At 42.2% G+C, this 20341-nt stretch overlaps 1 protein-coding gene across 4 annotated transcripts in view; it reads right to left on the reverse strand.

The window, feature by feature from the left end:
* The window catches only part of taok3a (TAO kinase 3a), a 63570-nt gene that overhangs the window by 41374 nt on the left and 1855 nt on the right, over positions 1–20341 (reverse strand). The window lies entirely within an intron of this gene.

The following is a 20341-nucleotide window of genomic DNA, read 5'->3' on the forward strand; positions in this document are numbered from 1 at the left end:
GGAGGAAATGTCACAATTAACAGGTGAGACTGACTCGCGTTTGGTTGATACTGCAGCTCGATCTGACGCTGCCTCAAAACAACGTCATTGGCAGGAGATGGTAGCATTGATATTTTGGCTTTGTTTGTAGACAGGGGTAGGAAGTGGGGATGCGTCATCCATGTTTTGTTTTTTACAGTCCATGGCCCAAATATACAACTAGTCATAATACTCAAATCAGTTTTTATTATAACTTTGAGCCCAGGTTTCTGTGAATTCAATCAACAATAAAGAGACTCGAGTGTGAACAAATTCAACACGATTCCCAGAGAGGCCGACGATGACTGCGGTGGGTTTTTGGACGAGTCATGCTGGAGGTGCTTTAAAATCACATTTCCCATTGTAAAGTGTACAGCTTTAAATAAAGCTGAGAAAAACCAAATATGAGGCGATTTCCGCAATGTACAAAAATGATCCCAGGATGAAAATAAACTAATCCAGTGAGATAGAAAGAAACTCAACATTATGTCCTGATTATCCTGCCAGGGCGGCATGGTGTGGATTTTTATAGCAGTGACTCATTTTCACAGAGTGAAGAATACACACACACACACACACACACACACACACACACACACACACACACACACACACACACAAACACACAATGTTCTAAAGCAGGATTTGGAAACTTCGGGGCAGCTCTCCCCTCAGAAGCTTAGTGAAACTATTGAGACATGCATACAAACACACACACACACACACACACTCACACACACACACACACACACACACACACACACACACACACACCACAGACTGTTACCTTCTCAGATTAGCTTTAAGGATAATGCCAACATAAATGCGGGTGTTGGTGGATTGAGGGACAAATTCGAGACAACTCTGAATGTGTAGTTTATTTGAAGCCATTTCCTCTTGTTGCCTTGAAGCAAACAACAACCCCAAAACCTCACAGCCGCTGCTCAACCTGTGCAGAGGATGTTTTAAAACTTGAATTTGGCTCCAATGACCTTTTACGAACCGCTCCTGTCTCGCTAGAGCACTCTGATCAGAAATGACCTCGTGGGCCTTTAAGTCCTCATCGGAGCAGTAGATCTGAACCTTCACGAAAACGACTGCCCGTAAACAAGTCATCCAACTTGTCAGCAGAGACACAGTGAAGTTGAGCAGCTGTAACACATTCACTTCCATTCAATTCAATCTCACAAAAACTGAAGTGAAAAAACAATCAACAACCAGGAATGGCCGTCTCTTCCAGTTTATGTTAAGATACAGCAATCATTGATTTAGCTTAATATTTAATGCACAGACATGAGACAACAAACTCTTTCTCTCTTTTTTAAGACTTGTCGGGAAGCTGGCCACAGACTGTAACTGTGCCATAATACACAACCAGTAGTGCAGCAGCCAGTTCCACTGTGTGGCTGGTGTATCACTGTGGCTATTTTGTAATACAGAAAAGGTTTTTGTCAGTCCACAGTTGTGAGAGGAAGATAATGAGTCATAATGTTTTAAGGTTCATTGATTTCTGCGACACGACCGTCACCAAAACCATTTTTAACTGTTAAAAAAAACGTTCAACCTTTGAGCCGTGTTTCAATTACTGTCAAAACTGCATCAACCCTCCCTTCTACAGACATGTCCATTAGAGTAGACTAGCTCTCAATAGTGCCAGGCCAAATCATTCACACTTCTGGCAAAGCAAACGACAGCAGCTCCACTTTTTGCCCCGAAGCTTTAGGTCAACATCAATCTTAATCTCCATATTGATGCAGAAAAGCCACTTGCGATGATGCCGATTTACAAGGTATTAATATAAATGGGAAGAGCACACGCACAACCACGGCACATGAAAGCCTTCACACGTGAGAACATTTTTCACACCATTTTCCCCTCTTCACATGTCCATGTACAAGATAACGTGGCAGCTATGCAATATTAAGTTATCCCAAGGCATTGGTGGGGTGTCTGGGGGGAAACCAGGGGATGTGGGAGGAAGAAAAACTCTGAATTATGGAGTGTTGAAATGTGGAATGGTATGGCAGAGTCATCATATAAACTCCTAACACCATGATACTTTTATGACTCATACAAACACATATCAACATACATACATATTAGTGTTGGGAAGCCAACTTGCCCTAGATCTCATTACCTTGGAGCTTCAGACAGAGCCAAAGAAGTTGCTGTCTCCATTAGTGAAACCAACTTCATCACCATCTTTAGGCGATTAATACATTTTTGGGATTAATTTGTTGAAGATTACTGTGCTTTACACGTTTATAACACATAGCTTATCATTACCAAAGTTCCTTACTAACATGCTTGGTACGTTCAAACAGTAAGTACGATTTTTTAGTAAACCTGAAATCTTAAAGGAAACCAATAGTATAAGAAATGCATACTATTTATTGGAAAACTTTACAGTGTGCACTACAGATGAAGAAAAGTACCAAAAAATGTAATGTTTTCTACTGGTACCACATTCTAGCTACTGGTACTATAATGGTTTGACTGTGAATGCGCCATTTTCTAAAACAATTATATTTGACCCAACTAAGTAGTGGAGGATTATTCCTTGAAACAAGTCAAATCCAAACACATTACAACATGTTCCCTTTGAGAGTCTGCAAGGCTGCAGTGACGTGGCTTTAACACACACACACACACACACACACACACACACACACACACACACACACACACACACACACACACACACACACACACACACACACACACACACACACACACGGCAAGATAATGTCACCCTATACTCAAAAGTCATTCCTTTACATAGCCCGCGATGGGAAAGCTGCATTTATCTCAGTTCCCGAAGAATCTCCTCAGAGAAAGCAGACAAATATAATCACAACCTCTCTGAGCGTCAACATGGATCTTTTTGAAACACTTCTGTCAAGGACCCAAGGGTTCAGAGAAGATTGACAACCTGCGACCACCGGACAACACCTTGTAATTATTTTCAGATGCCTTGAAAGACTTTCTCTCCCTAAAGCCACGAGAGTATTTTCTCCCAATATGGAGGTTTGTAAAAAAAAAAAAGAAAACACACTGCCGAAACCTCCGCAGATACAAAGCTAAGCCTGAGATCACTGCCTCTGTATTGAGGGCAAGCAGTGGACAAACATGTGCAATATCTCAAAGAGACGTCAGCTAGAGTATTACCACTCTGGATAAATCTGTACAGGTATGAACCTGTAATAAAAGATACAGATTTCCACATGAAGACACAGAGATATGCACAACACAGAAAACAGCCCTCATTCACTGTGAAAGCCTTTATGGAGCAATCCCATGAATCCAGAGGGGTGGGTGTGTGTGTGTGTGTGTGTGTGTGTGTGTGTGTGTGTGTGTGTGTGTGTGTGTGTGTGTGTGTGTGTGTGTAAAGCCTGGAGTGTTCTCTATTAAAACCATTCATCCTCTCTGGCAACTATCTGTGTTCGCGCCTTTTCAGCTTTTTTTTCAGCCTGGTCAATAGTGTGTGTGGTCGACTATCTTGCTTTTGCCAAACCTTCACACACACACACACAAAATCAATCTCCTCACTTGTCTTTTTCCAAACCCCTCCTCCTCAAATACACACACACACACACACACACACACACACACACACACACACACACACACACACACACACACACACACACACACACACACACACACACACACACACACACACACACACACACACACAGGATGAGACAAGCAAACACGCTAAGTGTGCAGTGTCACAGAGCGTCGTCATTGGCCTGTTAAATTATTCAACAGCCCCTCACACACAATTTTGCACATCAGAGAAAGTGAGGGAGGAGGAGCAGGGGAGTGTTCGGGCACCACCAGCGGGATAGAGTGTTATAAAGATCAACAGACACACACACACACATAGAGAACAGGCCTAGAGAGAGCAGCACCTCTAACTATGGAAGCCACAATTTAAACAAACCAGCGAATCTGATCCCGTTTCATGTTTTGAAGTGAGAATATTTCACAACCTTGTACTCGACGTACCCTCTAATCCACTGTAACCACAGATTTACAATGAACAGTGGTAGTTTTAGCTTTTCCACTGTTGTTTCTTCAAGGGGCTCCATGGACCTGCCGAGGTGCTGCCCAAGAATAGCCACAGATACACATCTCACATTCTTATTTTTAGATTTCTTTTTTAAAAAGCTACTGTTTGTTTTTCCTGTCATTGGTGTGTGGCCTGGCTCAGGTTTAAACCCTTTGAAAAACAAATACATACAGTGAATACCATATCTTTTCTAGTTTAACATTCATCACTAAAAAAAAATATAATGACTTCCTTTACTAATTGCCAAATTGCTCACATTTTAGCCAGCTCTGGTTAAACGCTACACTACCGGAAATCCCTAACAGAAATATGCACTAACAGAAATAGTGTGACCACCCTCTTTAACAAAACACTGTGTTCTACAATACTTCACATTATAGCACTGATGAATGTTGCATAGATGCCTTATTCAAAACAGATTTTAAAGTGAAAACATATGAGAAGGATGGGACACACCCGATCAACCACCAGGACAAACAGCTATAAAGACGAGAGTAAAATACCTGAACGTTGATTGCAAACACACCTTTGGTGCACATTCATTTTTATTGCCTGGTTTTACAGTCATAGAGGATGAAGACAGTGTGTGTGTCTGTTTTTATGTGTTGTGGATTCATGTTGAGTATTAAAGATCTTAGAAAAAAAACAAGAGTACTTTATTGTAAGTTTAAAACTGTAACTTTGATTGTTTAAAAATTGCAAGACCCCTTGTCAGTAAAACTAAAGATTTGATTCCCATTTCCTGAAAAGAAATTCTGAAAGATCAGAGTTTTAAGATCTAAACAAAGCTGTTTTTTAAACTCAATAAACCTGTGATTTTACGTATAATTTAGGAAGTTGTTCTGGTGGTCTGAAAGTCTGAATCTTAACCAAACCCTTGTTTATTTGTTCATTTCAGTTATTTTTGTGACTTTACTTCACTAAATCACACGTCTAAATGTGGGAGTTTAATGTTTACATAATTTCTTTTCTCTCAGGCAATCGTTTTTTAAAAAACTCGCTCTTTTTAAAAACCCTTGTAGGCCCAACAATGAACCAGTTCATTATTTTGAAAGCACGACTCCACCAGCGCCACCTCCTCTAAGCTGACTCACTAAAAAAACACCAACATGCACGCATCTTGGATTTTGTGTCCCAAAAATGTTCAATTAATTAATTCCTTAAATTAGATAGAGAGAGATAAGAGCCGACGCTGGGGTCATTGTGCTGTAAACAAAAATAAGTGATTTCCACAGTGGAATTTTTACGTTAAGGACTCTACCCACGCACCACCCCTGTTCTGGTTATTTTTCTGTTGTCGTGAATGAGTCTGACTCGGACAATCTCCTGCTGTGCTTTCTTCAGATGTGAAAGGCAAAAAGAATTCTCCATGATTAATATCAAATGTTTATTTAATGGCTTGAAATCCCACAGTGTGAGAGGAACAGTGACGGAATATTGAACAGAAACCAACAAGGAGAGTGAGAAACATCACCGCACCCAGCAACTGACAGCAACTTTCATATCTCACAAGCCCAGAGCACAGTGATATTTATAAGGAACAGCATCTCTGTGGCAGTGGAAGGTCAGAGAATGTATAAAAATTACTGCAGTTCAAATGAACGCAGGTTTTACTTGGCCCCCAGGGCTAAATTATTAAAGAGCGTAATATTGATCTGCTCCAATGTCATCAGCTCCGCTCTCGTGGCCGGAAAAAAAGAAATTAGAATTCCTATTTATTACTGAGACATAAAAGTTATGTGGCACAGTTTACATCACAACTCCATTTCTGATTAAATAGTACACACACACACACACACACACACACACACACACACACACACACACACACACACACACACACACACACACACACACACACACACACACACACACACACACACACACACACACACACACACACACACACACACACAGCTCTTAGTGTCAATGTCTGACAAAATTGAACATTCAAATGTGTGATTACACTTAATTGAAGTCGATACTGACAATAATCGCTGCTACAAATGCAACAAGCTCTTGTCATGCGAGGTCGTTAACATGAGTAATCTGTTGAAACATTGAGCCAAAGTCCATCACACACTGCCAGAGGAATGCGGATTGAAACTGCCCAGCTCATAGTTCACCTGTGTCACAGGTATGTCATGTACGCTAGCAGCCTGGAGGCCACACGTGGAGTTTAGTCATTCACATCAACATGGGTTAATGATTAGGAGTAACATTAGCCAGCTGATTGTTATGGGTCCATTCATGAATTCATTCTGACATGGTTAGAGCTTCAGCTGAGCTGTAATTCAGAAATTCACAGTTTCAGTTTCAAATCACTTAGAACAGCTGCAGATTTAGTGATTGAGGGGCAGCAAAGTTCCAGCTGAAGAGAAAAAGAAAACACATTTGGGGCCATTACAGTTATTGCAGATGCAGTTCTTATCGTCAATCTTTTTCATCCCAATCCATGAATTACACACTATTAAGAAAGTGGATCCACACCGAAATGTCATGTGTTCTACTCTGATCCAGACTGCATCCTTCCTCCAAGTTGTGGAAATCCGTTCAGTTTGTTTTTGTGTAATATCGCCAAACATACTACAACATCCTCGGTGGAGGTGATAACCACCAACCCCTTTGCCTTCAAAACCTTTTCGTACCACATTTATATTGACTATGTTTTTTTCGTTTGGTGGCCCTTCAGGCTAATGAGCTCCCATCAGCAGTACGACAGGGTTGAGTGACTGGAGTCCAGTCAATCACAGGTTTTAACAGGCTGTAATCTGTACAGCATTGGCCCATACACAAGCCACATCTAATTCATAAAGCTGACCCAAGGTCATCGGGTTCGGGCACCAGCTCAGTATCACGCCGCCCACTTTCAGCTGCAACATTAACTCACACTGCGGTGACAAATGATTTAGTCTGCATGAGTCACAGTGTCAATGTCTCTGCTACCATTTTATAATGACACACCTCCCCATGGTGAATATTTTGAATTAACTAATGACCCAACTAAAAGACATGCACAGTGTGCATAGGTAACAGAAAAATCCATTCGAACAAGGTCAACATTTACACTTCAAACCACTGCTGTTTTATTACGACAAGAATAAAACCTTGTAAAATAAGACGACACATAATTATACAACTTTCAGACTCCGTTCCCAATGGGACATTTATTCCTCCTGCTTTTGCATGCTTACACCATAACAGCATCACCAAAAATAGAACAGGCACAAGAGCAGAGGAAATTATTCTCTCATCTGCAGTATTGTTTGAATTATTCAATCCAAGTAAAAGGTATTTAAAAAGGACTTAAATTTGAGGCTGATCAGTTTACATAGAATATGACAACCCTGGTTTCATGCTTTGTTCAACAGTGGTATGTGTTGTCCAATATGAACAAACACAGTTCATTAAGGACATTAAGGTGGGTCCTTTTTCTCCAAGTAGGAGGATATGACTAATATCTACATAGGCTTAGATACAGATGCTGGTGGAGAAATAACATTCAAGTGACATGACGTAGTAAAAAACGAGTGATTAGCTTCGCTCCATCTATTAAGACTACAAGCAATATTTTTCAAACAAGACAGACAAAACGTTTCTCCACAAATTAACAGAAAACAATCTAATGTTGGAGGTGCGAGAAAACCTGTAAAAACTGAATAAACATAGACATTAGCCAGTGTCCATTACAGTCTTCATTCCCAGCCATTGCCTGTGCGTCATCACTTAGTTTCAGTGTCTGCTGTCACCTTACTATTCATTATTTACACGAAAAAAAGAAAAATCTTCCACCGAATTAAGCCTCAGTTTGGCATTAATGTGCACGAGGGAGTAAGAAGTGTGGCTAGCAGTAGAGCACCGACCTCCACCAAAGCCGTACGGTCACATTAAACTCCATCAAGCTGCACCAAATTGTACACACTTATAGATATCAGTGAATATATCTCTTAATGTTAAAGAAAGTGAATAAAGAATCCTGTATGAGCCACTTTCTCCAGATTCACGCCAAAATTCAATGGCCCACGTCCCATCCTTCCACCAAGTTTCGTGGAAATACACTAATCCTACTGTTAATACAACCAACAAACAAACAGGGCGAATACAAACCCTCCTTGCTGGAGTTATAAAAGGGACAATTTTAATACAGAACTAAATTTGAGGGATTTATGCTACGAATGTATGTTGCAGTGGAATACAAATACAGATGTTGATTGACAAAAAGTGGAGAAAGGAGGACAGACAGCAATTAAGAGTAAATGCCAATTAGTTTCGGTCATTGAGGTGCCAAGTTGTTATTGACCCTGGCTGACACATCGGACCACTGCTGGTGCTAAACTGGTGTGAAAGCAAAAAGACAGGTCATTGGATGAGGGCTGGTGTTTTCATCAATGTGTGTAACGCTCATTCACACTGGCCACATGGAGCCAGGCTCAGCTGGGACTTGGTGACTTGATGGGCGATATTGACTAGGCAATAACCCAGGGCCTGTTTATGACACTATCAATTCCCGGCTGTATTGATTTTCATTGTGGCTGCGAAAATACTCTTTGGTTTGCACACGCATGCACAACACATGACAGCTGTGGTGGAATCACACAAGCACACAAAAAACAACACAACACATCCAGACAATGTTGGTGCACACTAAAGCAACTATCAACAAATATTAAAGCTCATAAATGGCTGGTGTGTCAGAGAGTGTAGCTGTGAAAGTGATCAGGCTGTTTCACATCAAGGCCAAATGACAGCCAGTACAGATTGAATATGATGATGCACCCATTGAGGTTTGAGCTCTGATATGAAATAGGCTTTTCAAACACACACATGGAAAGTGCACTTTGCATGTGTGCCTTTGCTGCTGCTTTCACACACGCACTGAACTTTTTTGGAATTTTCCAGAGAGGCTGTATGTGAGAAGGCAAATGTCCGACTTAGTGGCGCCTGACATTTTGTGGAATTGTTTGGCCAGCCCCCGAGTAAAATGTCCAAGTGAGCCCACATGAGAAATATAGCAACAAAATTCACGGCGAGCATGCTGATGACATTTCTAATACGCGATGGATATAAAACAGAAATTTTTTTTAAATCTCAGGATGAAAAAGAGGAGCCATACACGTAGATGACGCCGACAAACGTGTCAACTTGAAAAGACGACAAGATTGGAGCCTTTGGTGCTAAGGACAGATGTCGGTGTCGATGTGCTGCAAACAAAAACATGTGATTTGTGTTAGCTTTAGAGGAGGCTCATGGTGAGAGTGTCCCTCACACCACACTCGGAGCTGAGCTGTGTGTGCATGCAAATGTGTAGTGTGTGTAAAAGGGCAGGGCTTTGAGTAGAGTGAAGCGCTCCTCTAAAGCCAGACAGGATTTTCCAATCAAGAGCAGCAGAAAGATTAATAGCGGCCTGTTGGATGTTCCACAGCAAAGCCAGTGCAACAGAGAATTTGTTACAGTGAGTAGGACATGCAGATGCCACTCGCTCAGGGGTTTTTTTCTCATAATAAAATATTAAAGCGACTCAAACAGAGGTTGTTGAGTTGCATTAGCTGAAGTGTAAGTGATGCTGTCGTACCATGAATGGCAGCTACCACTGTCTTTGCACGTGTGTCCACCTCTCCCAGATCAGGGCTTCCCTCCTTCTGTGATCTGGTGCAAGAGCTAGAGAACTAAGATTAAGACCCATTCGCCTCAAGAAACATTTTAATCTTTTCAACGGCCTGATTTCCCTAATCTGCCAACCAAGTTTGCCAAATTCAGAGCAATACTGACTGGTCTGCGAGCGAAGAACACTGCTCAGTGAATGAATCTGCATGTAAGATGTCTGTGCCGGGTGAAATGAGACGTCCTCTTTGACTTTCTTGAAGGCCGTGTTCTTGGAGGGATGATGTCATGCAGTCATTCGCTAACGCCCCACAGGATGGCGGAAGATGAGGTGATTCACAGTTGTACATTTATGTCCAGGACTCCCACAGCTGTCAGCTTCACATTACACTGAGTAAGAAAGTCCTGCATCCAGTAGTGTATCATAGTGAGTACACATTTCTCTTCCAGGTTTTTTTGTTACTTTGATTCGTGCTTCAAACTATCGCTATTTTACATTCCTCTGGCCTCTACTGTAAAGTCCGAGGAGGAAATGGATGCCACGATTTGATGCTATAAAAACAAAACTGAATCAACCTAAATTAAATTTTCTGGAGGAGTCTGTGGCTTTCAGTTGACCATGAAGAGAAAGCGGGGTTGGGGGCACTGGGGGGTTTATGTGTCAAACTCTGCAAGTGGTTCCAGACAAAAACCACAAGCTTACTCATTGAACACTAACATGGCACAGTGCCCCTATTGTTCTGACTTCATCAGTGTGATACAGGAGGCGCGTCAAGCCAACACGGAAATGGCTTGGTTCGTCACAGCGCATCAACTGAGAAGTGCCTGTGAAGGTGCTGGGTAATTTGACTCATCTATGTCTCAATGGATGCGACGCAGCAGGAGAAGCCTCAGCATGCTAACCTACAAGCTTCTGTCCCTGCTTTGCCAGAAAAAAAAAAGAGAGAGAACCAACAGCCAAAGTGAAAGATAAAGACAGGGGGAGGGAAATTAAGCAGAGGAAACCCCAAAAAAGGAGACATGCATCTAGGCCACTGAGTCATTTCCCTTGTGTTTTGCCACTTCCTCTTCTTTTTCAAATATACACTGACAGTATAAATTATGTACATCATCACTGGGGTTTACACAGAGTGGGAGAGGGCCCATGGGTTTTAGGCCTTAGGATTTCAGCTTTTTATCCCCTGTAAAGTCTGTCCGCAATTAGTTTGGGAATTAATTCTGGCTCAGATCTTAGCCTCCCCCTTCCTCTTTTAGATCTTCATCCATGGCTCTTTTACACACACAGAAGAAAAAAAAGAGAGGAGTAAAAACGTGTACTATCTGGCCTGCGGAGGACAGATTTTACTCACACAAATGCCTTTAAGTTACCACCTACGTAATAGTTATGTGGCTTAGTACACTAACAAGCTAAATGACATGTTTAATGCCCTTGTTAGAAAGGCTATTTGCAGTATCTGTGTAGAAACAGATTCAGATTAATTGGGCATCAACTGGTGCACTGTAGCCAAAAGCATTGAGTTTTCATAACCACCGGCACTTAAGGATTGATGGGTTTTGTTAAACGATTGCTTGTGAAACTACTCGATAACAACAGACGCGTCCACAGACAAAATAGGTCGGCCCAGGAGAGAGCTGGTTATATCAAATTGCGATTTCCCATCGATATATACTTGCGGTAGCGGCTGTTTGCAGACATGTGTGATATCATCTAGTATCCTTTTAAATGAGTTAAGCTTTTAATGGCAAGTAAACTCACTTTCCTGCTTCAGGACAAACAGGGACATAGTTGTAATAGCCAGGTTTTAAGTTTCAATGACATGGTCACTCAAATCAGTTCACCACTCTGCTGCCTGTTTTTTATTTATGCTGCTGAATGTGAATCTCTAACATTCACTGTTGGTCCAGGCTCTCTGTTCCTGGTGGAATCCATTAATTTCTGCAACCTCTCCCACCCTGTCTCTTTGGGGAGGGGGAATGAAAGGGGGGTTGGAGAGTCACTAGTTCCTTCCAGTAAAAAATTTCTCTTTCACTACATCCTGTACTTCAGCTGCGCAGTCTGATCTCACCACAGATCAGACGTCACAACCTTTACAATCCACAAAACCCTGTGTATCAATAATTGATCGAACATATCTTTATACTGCAAACATTTGTCCGAAAAAAAGAAAGGACCATAAATTAATAAACAGGAACCCCTTATTTATAACTCACAGCTCAGTAAATCAGAGTGAGAGCGTGATTGACAGACAGAAGAAAGCTCTTAGAATAGATGGACGTCAGTGTTAGATGCAGTAGTCCAACATGGTGTCCATTATGGCCTTCAATCATGGTTATTATCTTGACTTTGCATCTCTGAGTGTGTGTGTGTGTGTGTGTGTGTGTGTGTGTGTGTGTGTGTGTGTGTGTGTTCATTTTCCTACAAGGCTGTTGATTTCCTGATAATCACACTATGTCCATCTAGATTTGATGCTATCAACAGTTCCAAAGCTAATCTAAGAATGACTGCTTCATTAGCGGTGCTCACAAAGAGTACCGACAACAAAATCCGGCCTGTTAATATTGGTGAGAACAGTAATTTGAAACTTGATATATCTAATCAGGCAGTAATATTAGCCTGCTTCCTGCTCTATCACTGTGAATTGATTAAGAATGTACAAAAGGCTTTTTCCTATCCGACATGGACCTTGGATCACACCAAGAAACAACAGCAGGACACGGGTAATGCAAGATGCTGTGAATGAAAACCCAGGAAGGGTGTGCACACATGAGCTTCTTTGATACCTTCATGGACTGATAATTTCACCATTTTCTAATTTGCCCGGCGGGACGACATCATCCCTGCAATTATCCTAGGGTTCGTGGCCTCATGGCTTTCTAACGCTGCACATCTGGTTCATTCGTGTGTATGGCAGAGAACGTGCATGTATGTGTGTGAGTTAGAGAGAGAGAGGAAATGAGAAGGAATGATGGAAGTAGAGGGGTGGGGTGTTGACTGGCAGAGTGTCCTCCAAGTCACAGCTTAATTGGACAATTGTTCAGTTTAACCTCAGGCTCCCTGGCTTCAGAAAGACATACAAAGCCGATCTAATATGGACTATTAACCGAGAAAAGGGTGGCGGAAGCACTTGGCTTTGGCTCACATTGCATTATTTTTCCCCATGAGATACTCCCATGTTCCCTCATAATCTATGACACATCACTCACATCCAGTCTGGGTTAAAATAGCCGTGTTGTCCAACAGTATTTGTTTGCCGTGATGTTGCATTCAAAATTATTGTTGGAGGGAATCCCACGATAAACGCATTCAGCCAAGCCGAGGCACCACAGACTTAACTAAAAAATTAAAAATAAAAGTCACATTTAGCCTGATTCACTGCTGGCTTGCGAGAGCTCGACACAATCTCCCCCAGATTCATCAGAGGCAAATCTCCACTTGACCCAATGGAGGCTGTCCAGTTGCAGCATTAGGGATGCACAGAGCTTGGGCAGAGGCCTAGTTTCTCTTGGGACTGGGGGGGGGGGATGGGGGATGGGGGTTTGGCACATGCTCTGGTTGCCCAACAGATGAGGAGTTATCCAGCATTCATGTTCGTTTTGGTGGCAGCAAGAGCAAAACGGATCAGTATGATCTTGCCAGGCGACATCACCCTTAAAAACTCCGCACCATTTGATAATGAAGCGATGCCAAGGTGCTAGCACTGAACACACTGTCCACCGTTCTGCTGACCTGGAAGTGTTTAATCAACACATTACAAATTGGAAAAACAGTTGAATCAAAAAAAAAAATAAGAAGAAGTTGACGATGTAGAACTGAGAGACACCAAAGCGCTTTGGGCAGGCAAAGGAAATTCCCAAAATAGACCAATGTGATGCAGTGTATTACCTCACCCCCACTCACATCAGCAAACATGCCCATCACAATTATGTATCCTAAGCCTTGCTGACATGCCCCACTCTGCTAAGCTAGCAGAGCACATAGTTTCCCCAGCTGGTTGCATGCAGGCGAGAGTCAGCAGAATGGACGCAAATTGTAGGCCTATGACATGACACTTTGAATTTTTTAAAGACCCCTATTACAGTGAACCATGTAGTTCTAAAAATACTCCTGCCTAAGCCCTTTCCTTCATTCTGCCGAGCTAAATTAAGCCCCAGACCCGGGAGGGGTGGTGGTGGGCAGAGATAACACAAGTCAGCCATCAGCGATGGTAATGTCTCTTTGGGTGATGATGATGGCTGCACATAATTCCCCAGCACTTCAACTTGGCCAAGTCATGGAAGAGCAGAGGGAGGCTCGCAGATTTCACACGAGAGCTGGAGACGGATGTAGCCGGACATAATGGGGGTTGAACAGAGTGGGGGGTTGTGGTGGTGGTGGTAGTAGTAGAGGGGGTAAACTCATGGCCACAGCTGCAGAAGGATAGGAGGCATGCTTCTGATGAAGGGCTGTAATCAAGTCGCTTATGCTAACCTCCCACACCCAGTCAGGCTGACTTGCCAAAATGCCTGTCTTATGACAGAGAGGGGTTTCGGAGGCTAGAGGAAGAAAACCAAAGAGGAAACGAAAAGCCCAACAAATGCACATGAAACAACGATGTATTCAACAATTAATCTGTTCTTCATTTTGGTGTAAAAATATATTAAGATTGTGTGCAGTAAACAAATTAATCCAGATGTCTGCACTACGAGAAAAATTTTAAAAAGATTTGATGTTCCAGGTGAATAGTCTGGCATGTGCCTCCAGACACAAGACACAATGAATGTCTTCAAAAGTGCCCACTATTTTCAGCTGTACAACGTGTGACAGCTGGACACCAGCAATCGCCAAAAAATCTGAACAAGACGGTGAGACAAAGACAATTTCCAGTGGTGTGAAGTGGACGAGCGAAGAGCAGAAGTGGCACAATCGCATGGGAGGCATTTGTTTATGAGACATCTGTTGGGCCATGACTTCCTCCAGTCAGAAACAGCTTTCAGTTCGACCAAGGCCATGACTCAGGTCTGTGCCAGCTGTTTGACCATGACTAGATCAGTTTCACATTTTCTTTGAGACTCCTATCGTGATCAGTGGTGCAAATAAACAGCTTCCAAAAAAATCTGATAAGTGCTGATGAAAGAGCTGTCTGATTATGGCTAGAGGCTGACTGATACGGATTGGGGGGGGCCAATACTGATACCGATACTAGGGAGCAAAGAAATAACAATGAATTGGGCAATCTTTGGTAGGAAAATGTTTAACCTTAAACTTTATTACAAATAACTGTGGATAAAAATAAAACACAAATACGATTGAATTCAGAAAATAAAGTAAAATGTAAATATAACTCTTTTCTGCATCGTTCATAATGCCAATTTTATTGTATTTTTTCATTTTGGTGCAAATCGGCAAAGATAAACACTGATACATCTTTGAAAGGCTCATGTCGGTCGATTTTTGGTCAGCCAAGCACTGAATCTTTCAGGCTCTAACTATGACTTGGTCTTTTGCGCCTTTGCGGACATGACCCACTAGATAGATTATAAAAAAAAAGACATTTTGCTTCAAAGCTGAAGATCTTTTGTGTGATTTTAAAAACACACCAACTTAATTAAATTGAGACAATAGATAAGATGATGGAGTCTGAATTGGCTACAAACACTGCCTTGATATCCACCAGAAACAGGATTATGGAACCACCCGCTGTGAACATGGGCATGTGTATGCAGTCCCCAAGATTTGGTAATTAAATAAAGTGCTACTGCTACTGTTGATTAATCCTGCTACCAAATATCTGTACGGGTTCTCTGTCTTGTTGGCTTCACAGGACTCGGATCGTGCAGCAGCGAGGAGTTTTGCTGTCCTCTGAATCATTAAAAGCGGTCCACATGAACACATCTGCCAGTAGAGGAGAGGTGGGGGGTAGGGAGGGCATAATTCTCCTTGTCATCTGAGACAGCATTCCTATATTAGACATGCTAAACCAGATCACTGCAGAACATTAAGCCTGACAGCAGCGCTTTAATATTTGATGCGCTCTGCTACCGTGGCATAAACCACCAAACTGCCGTGGCACCGGCTAAACTGACAATTCTCTAATATATTTTTCAGAAGTCAACCTTCTGTCACATGGAAGTGGAGAAAAGTTGAGAGTTGTGAGAGATGCTGAGGTGGATTAGTCAGCAGGGAGGAGGAAACAGAGAAACAGGTTGCCCTAGATCCAGAGCAAAAAGCTGCCAAGACTTTCCCCCACTGGCATCAAGGGGTTTCAACTTTTGGAAAATGTCATAATAGCCGTCTACCGAAGTCTCGCAGATGTGTTGAGCTGACCCAGCACACAGACAGTAAACCCATCACAGCGTTTGTGGCAAGCCACGAGGCACACGGGCCTGCAACTGGGTCCGTCCTGGGTCTTCGGGAGCAGAGCAGGTAAACTTGTTAACTTTGACATCTGAATGAACCCACACACGAGGAGGAGGACGGGGGGGGCAGGAGAGTCACACAATCTGGGAAATCATCACTGGCTGGATAATAGCCGGGACAGAGGCACCGTCCGAAACACTGTCCGTTTTCACTGCTAATTAAAAACATGCCCGAGGTTCTGTGAGGCCACAAGTCAGCATGCATGCCGTCAGGTTGTTCTTAAACTACACAAGTCAGGGTTCAGAATGAGCGTGAACAAGATCACATTTGACGTAACAGCACATTAGAAGAGCTGCGAAACAGAAGCTGAAACAGCAGAGGACAGTGGTGACAAATTGTTGTGCGGATAAATATCCCAATGGCATGTGGTGAGGCAAATTTTAAAAACCGGAAGTCTGTTGACTCAACAAAACCAGTTTAATATTTGGTTTAATTTAGATCAGTGGTTATCAGAGATATTGTGGATAACATTTAACTAGTTTGATTGAGTCATCCACCTTTAATCTCAGAGAATATGCGAGTGTTCTCTCATATTACCTGCTTCCTACAACGTACTACCTACAATGACCCTGATACAGTATTGTGATGCTAAGGACAGGCAACGTTTACAGAGACAGTCAGGTGCAGCATAGCATTAATGACATGAAGCCAACTTTCTGTCAGCCATGGTTCTCCTTGTGTCATTTTGAATTCCAAAACAGAGCAATCACACAGAACAGCTTTTTACATTAACTTGTCAACACTCATTTCACCAAACCACAAATTATATTTGTTTGAGTTTTTATAGCATAAGATTTATTGGCGTACGTTGGCACAGAAACTTTGCAGGAGCTGTGAGGGAAATTCTCTCACTCCCACAGCTGCCTCAGGCAGATCAATAATACTCTCTAGTCTAATATCTCAATGACTGTCCTTCATATTAATAATGACCACATCAAGTCAGAAAGCTATTATTTGGGTAGCTCATCTGCGTGGCTTAAGGGGCACCCCAAGTACGGAGGCTTGAGTCCTCTGCAGCGGCCACAGGTTTGGTTCTGACCTGACCCTTTGCTGCACGTCTTCCCCGCACTCTCTCCCTTTCACTCTTAAAATTCTGTCCTATCAATAAAAGGCCTAAAGTCATTAACATTTAACCTCAACTCTTATGTTTGTCACAAAAGTTCTGCTCTGATGACAGATCTTTTGCAGCAATACCTTTGATAGAGTTGTATGTCTTCCAAATACGACTGATATTGCTAAATTTGTTATGTTTTTTGTATTTGACTATATTCAAACCAGGTACAGTTACATCATTATGGAGTGTGACTTGTTCCGGTTGGACACTGATACTCCGATGTCAGGTTTTTGTCGAGCTCTACCTGGCTGTCAACAAGTGTCACAGGAACGCACACAACCAAAGCGGAAACTATCGGTGTTATGCAGCGTCAACACTGGCAAGACAACTCTGTCAGCAGCCTAGCAGGACACACTGTGCAATGTGGTAGGGTTTCATATCTGAGATAAGATCAACACGCCAACTTTATGTCTATTTGGAAATAGAAACAAACAGTTAGGTCTGTAATTTTGCTCAACCACAAACAATCAAAGGCTGCATACCCAGTTTGTACCTGGTCTTGTTGTGAATGAAACAGAGAAGAACAGATAAACTTACATGGCTATAGTTGCATTGTTGAATACAATTCAATAGTTAAAGTCCTACCACATAGTATAAGTGATCATGGAGAGACATAACTAGCAAAGCTATTTTCACAATTTGACTTAAGGCTATTGTGCAAATGGGCGCCTGCCTTTAGTGTGAGCATGGCCTTAGTTCACACCCCCCACCCGTCTCTGACAGCCACATCAGCCAATTGTCAAGAGCAGCTGATGTGTCCTTTCCCAGTGCATCCATCAGCACACTCACACACACAATACACTGGTACTCTAAAGGATTTGTGCAAATACATGAGGACCCCGGCTAACGTCTCAATAATCTCTCAAACATCTCTATAAAAAGACATAACTATTAGCAATATGCTTATGACTGCCTCTGACTGTATAAAGGAAGCTTGCTGTCACGTTACATATAGAGACCAGTGTCATACAGTGTTTAAAGCAACACTAGGAAACTTTTTTATCTTAAAATAGAAGATTCAGAATGAGTTTGAGGGTTCAGTGACTGTGAATATGGAGAATGTTTCCTCTATCATTCCCACTGTTACCCTGGACGTCTGTTCTTGCTCTATATGTAACTTTGGGGAGTGGGTACGATCTCCTTTGAGAAGAACTGACTGAGAGTCACAGCTTCAACTGTCAGAATCAACTCCAGCAAGTTGAAGAGTTATGCTGAACTGTAAAAGACTTAGAAGTCATTAAAAACCAGCATTTAACAACAATATTCAGCAGGAAACTTTTAAAATATGATTCTTAACAGAGTTTGGTGGATTTGTTACAGCGCCAGCTCTTCTGGTTCAGGAGGCAGGGGATCATGGGGAATATCCACTTTTGTTATAGCTATGTTTGAGTCAGACTTCTACTCAACACATTGATGAGCTTAGTTTAAATTTTTTCCTACAAGAAAACCACTCAATTGCTCAGACATGGTGCCCAACAGTCAATCACCAGATGTGGCTGCAGAGGGCTCTGATGCTCAGCAAGTTACATAGTGTTGCTTTAACAAAAGCCAAATTAAATCAGAGAAACAGGTAATAATTCATCCAAAATACTCAGTAATTTTCTATTGTTCAGAATGTACCTGTTAAAAATGACTCTCCTCAAATTCTTGGCCTTTTGTCTTGTGGTCTTGAAAGTCTCAGGTTTCACAACCTGCACAATAAAAAACATTCACCCCATCAGATGTAAATAACCTCAGCTGGATCTAATGGTACAGAAACAACCATTTAGTGCATCATAACCTGTGACCTATCAGCCTACAGAGCCAACTGCACAAACACATGTTCTCTATCAGCTCAACAACCTGGATGAGGGAACCGTTTACCTAAACACGGCACAATCAGAGTAGAGTCCTAAAAGCTGAACGGCCCAAGATACCATCACTAATAAGGAAGTGTGTCACTCTCTGTTCCCTCTCTCAGTTGCATGGTCACTGCATTGACAGACGGCCTCCTAGATATGGATGATGTCAACAAGGAAGAGGACTTGCACAACAGCCCTGTGCCCTTTGAACGAAAGGGCAGCAAAACTGAAGTAGGACACTGAAACTCTTGATTATAGACAAAAGCTGCGTTTTGACCAAAATCACCAGGAACCTTTAGTCCCAGGAACTTTTTCCGAGGAACTTAATGGACCCGACCACAGACCACAAGGAAAGATTAGACTAATTAACCTGCTGATGGGTGAACAACCGATAGCTACAAAAAGCTGTTCAACTCTCGTCCACCAGGTCATGTTGTAAACGGGCAGTACACATCGCGAAACATTGAAAAGACCGTAAACATGGAGGAGATACAATCATGCTGCTTTTGATCGGAAAAGAGTCGAGGACTAGGAACAAAGCATATTTAAAACACCCGAGATGTCAGACACAACGTAAGGAACCAGATTTTACGACCTATTGCAAAGATTGAAGACTGGCTGAAATAAAAAGAAAATAAATAATAGAAATTAAATTTAGACTGTGGTCCCTGCGGTGGGAACACATATACCCCTTTACCACCGTTTTGTGTTTTGACAGCCAAAGACCTGGATCTCGCCCAGAAAATCGGGTTCCACTCCGGCACCAACACTTAGCTATAGTCTAAAATAAAGAACTGCTTACGTCAGGTGATGGTGGCAGGATTATCAAGACCAACAAGACCACTCGGACCAACCAAAACATTGTGACCACCATTTAAAAAAGAAACTGAGCTTGTGTTGTGTGTAGTCTGCAAAGAGGATTGAATATGTTTAACCATGGATGCCAAAGCGAAGGTCTGACAAACTGTTGTTGGTTTGTTGTTGTCAGCTGAAGTGCTAAACAAACCAGACAGAGGGAGCTTCACTAGCAGATCCTGTGCTGGGAAATCAGAGACTTGTACAGTGACGTAATGTCGTGGCTCTATCCTGTGTGAAAGCAAACCAGCGAACCAACTCCGATCCAGCCCTATAGCACCAGGTATACACCTCGGTTGAAAAGGGGGTAATCATCAGAGTTCCTGCAAAGGTTCCCGGCTCCTGTAGAAATTCCTTTGTTGGAAACGCAGCTATTATTCCCCCCCAAAAAAAGATTGAAAGAAAAGCACAAACCATGGCTAAAATCTCTAAATATTTGA

This window comes from Hippoglossus stenolepis, chromosome 9 (genome assembly GCF_022539355.2).
Source record: "Hippoglossus stenolepis isolate QCI-W04-F060 chromosome 9, HSTE1.2, whole genome shotgun sequence".
NCBI classification, from domain to species: Eukaryota; Metazoa; Chordata; class Actinopteri; order Pleuronectiformes; family Pleuronectidae; genus Hippoglossus; species Hippoglossus stenolepis.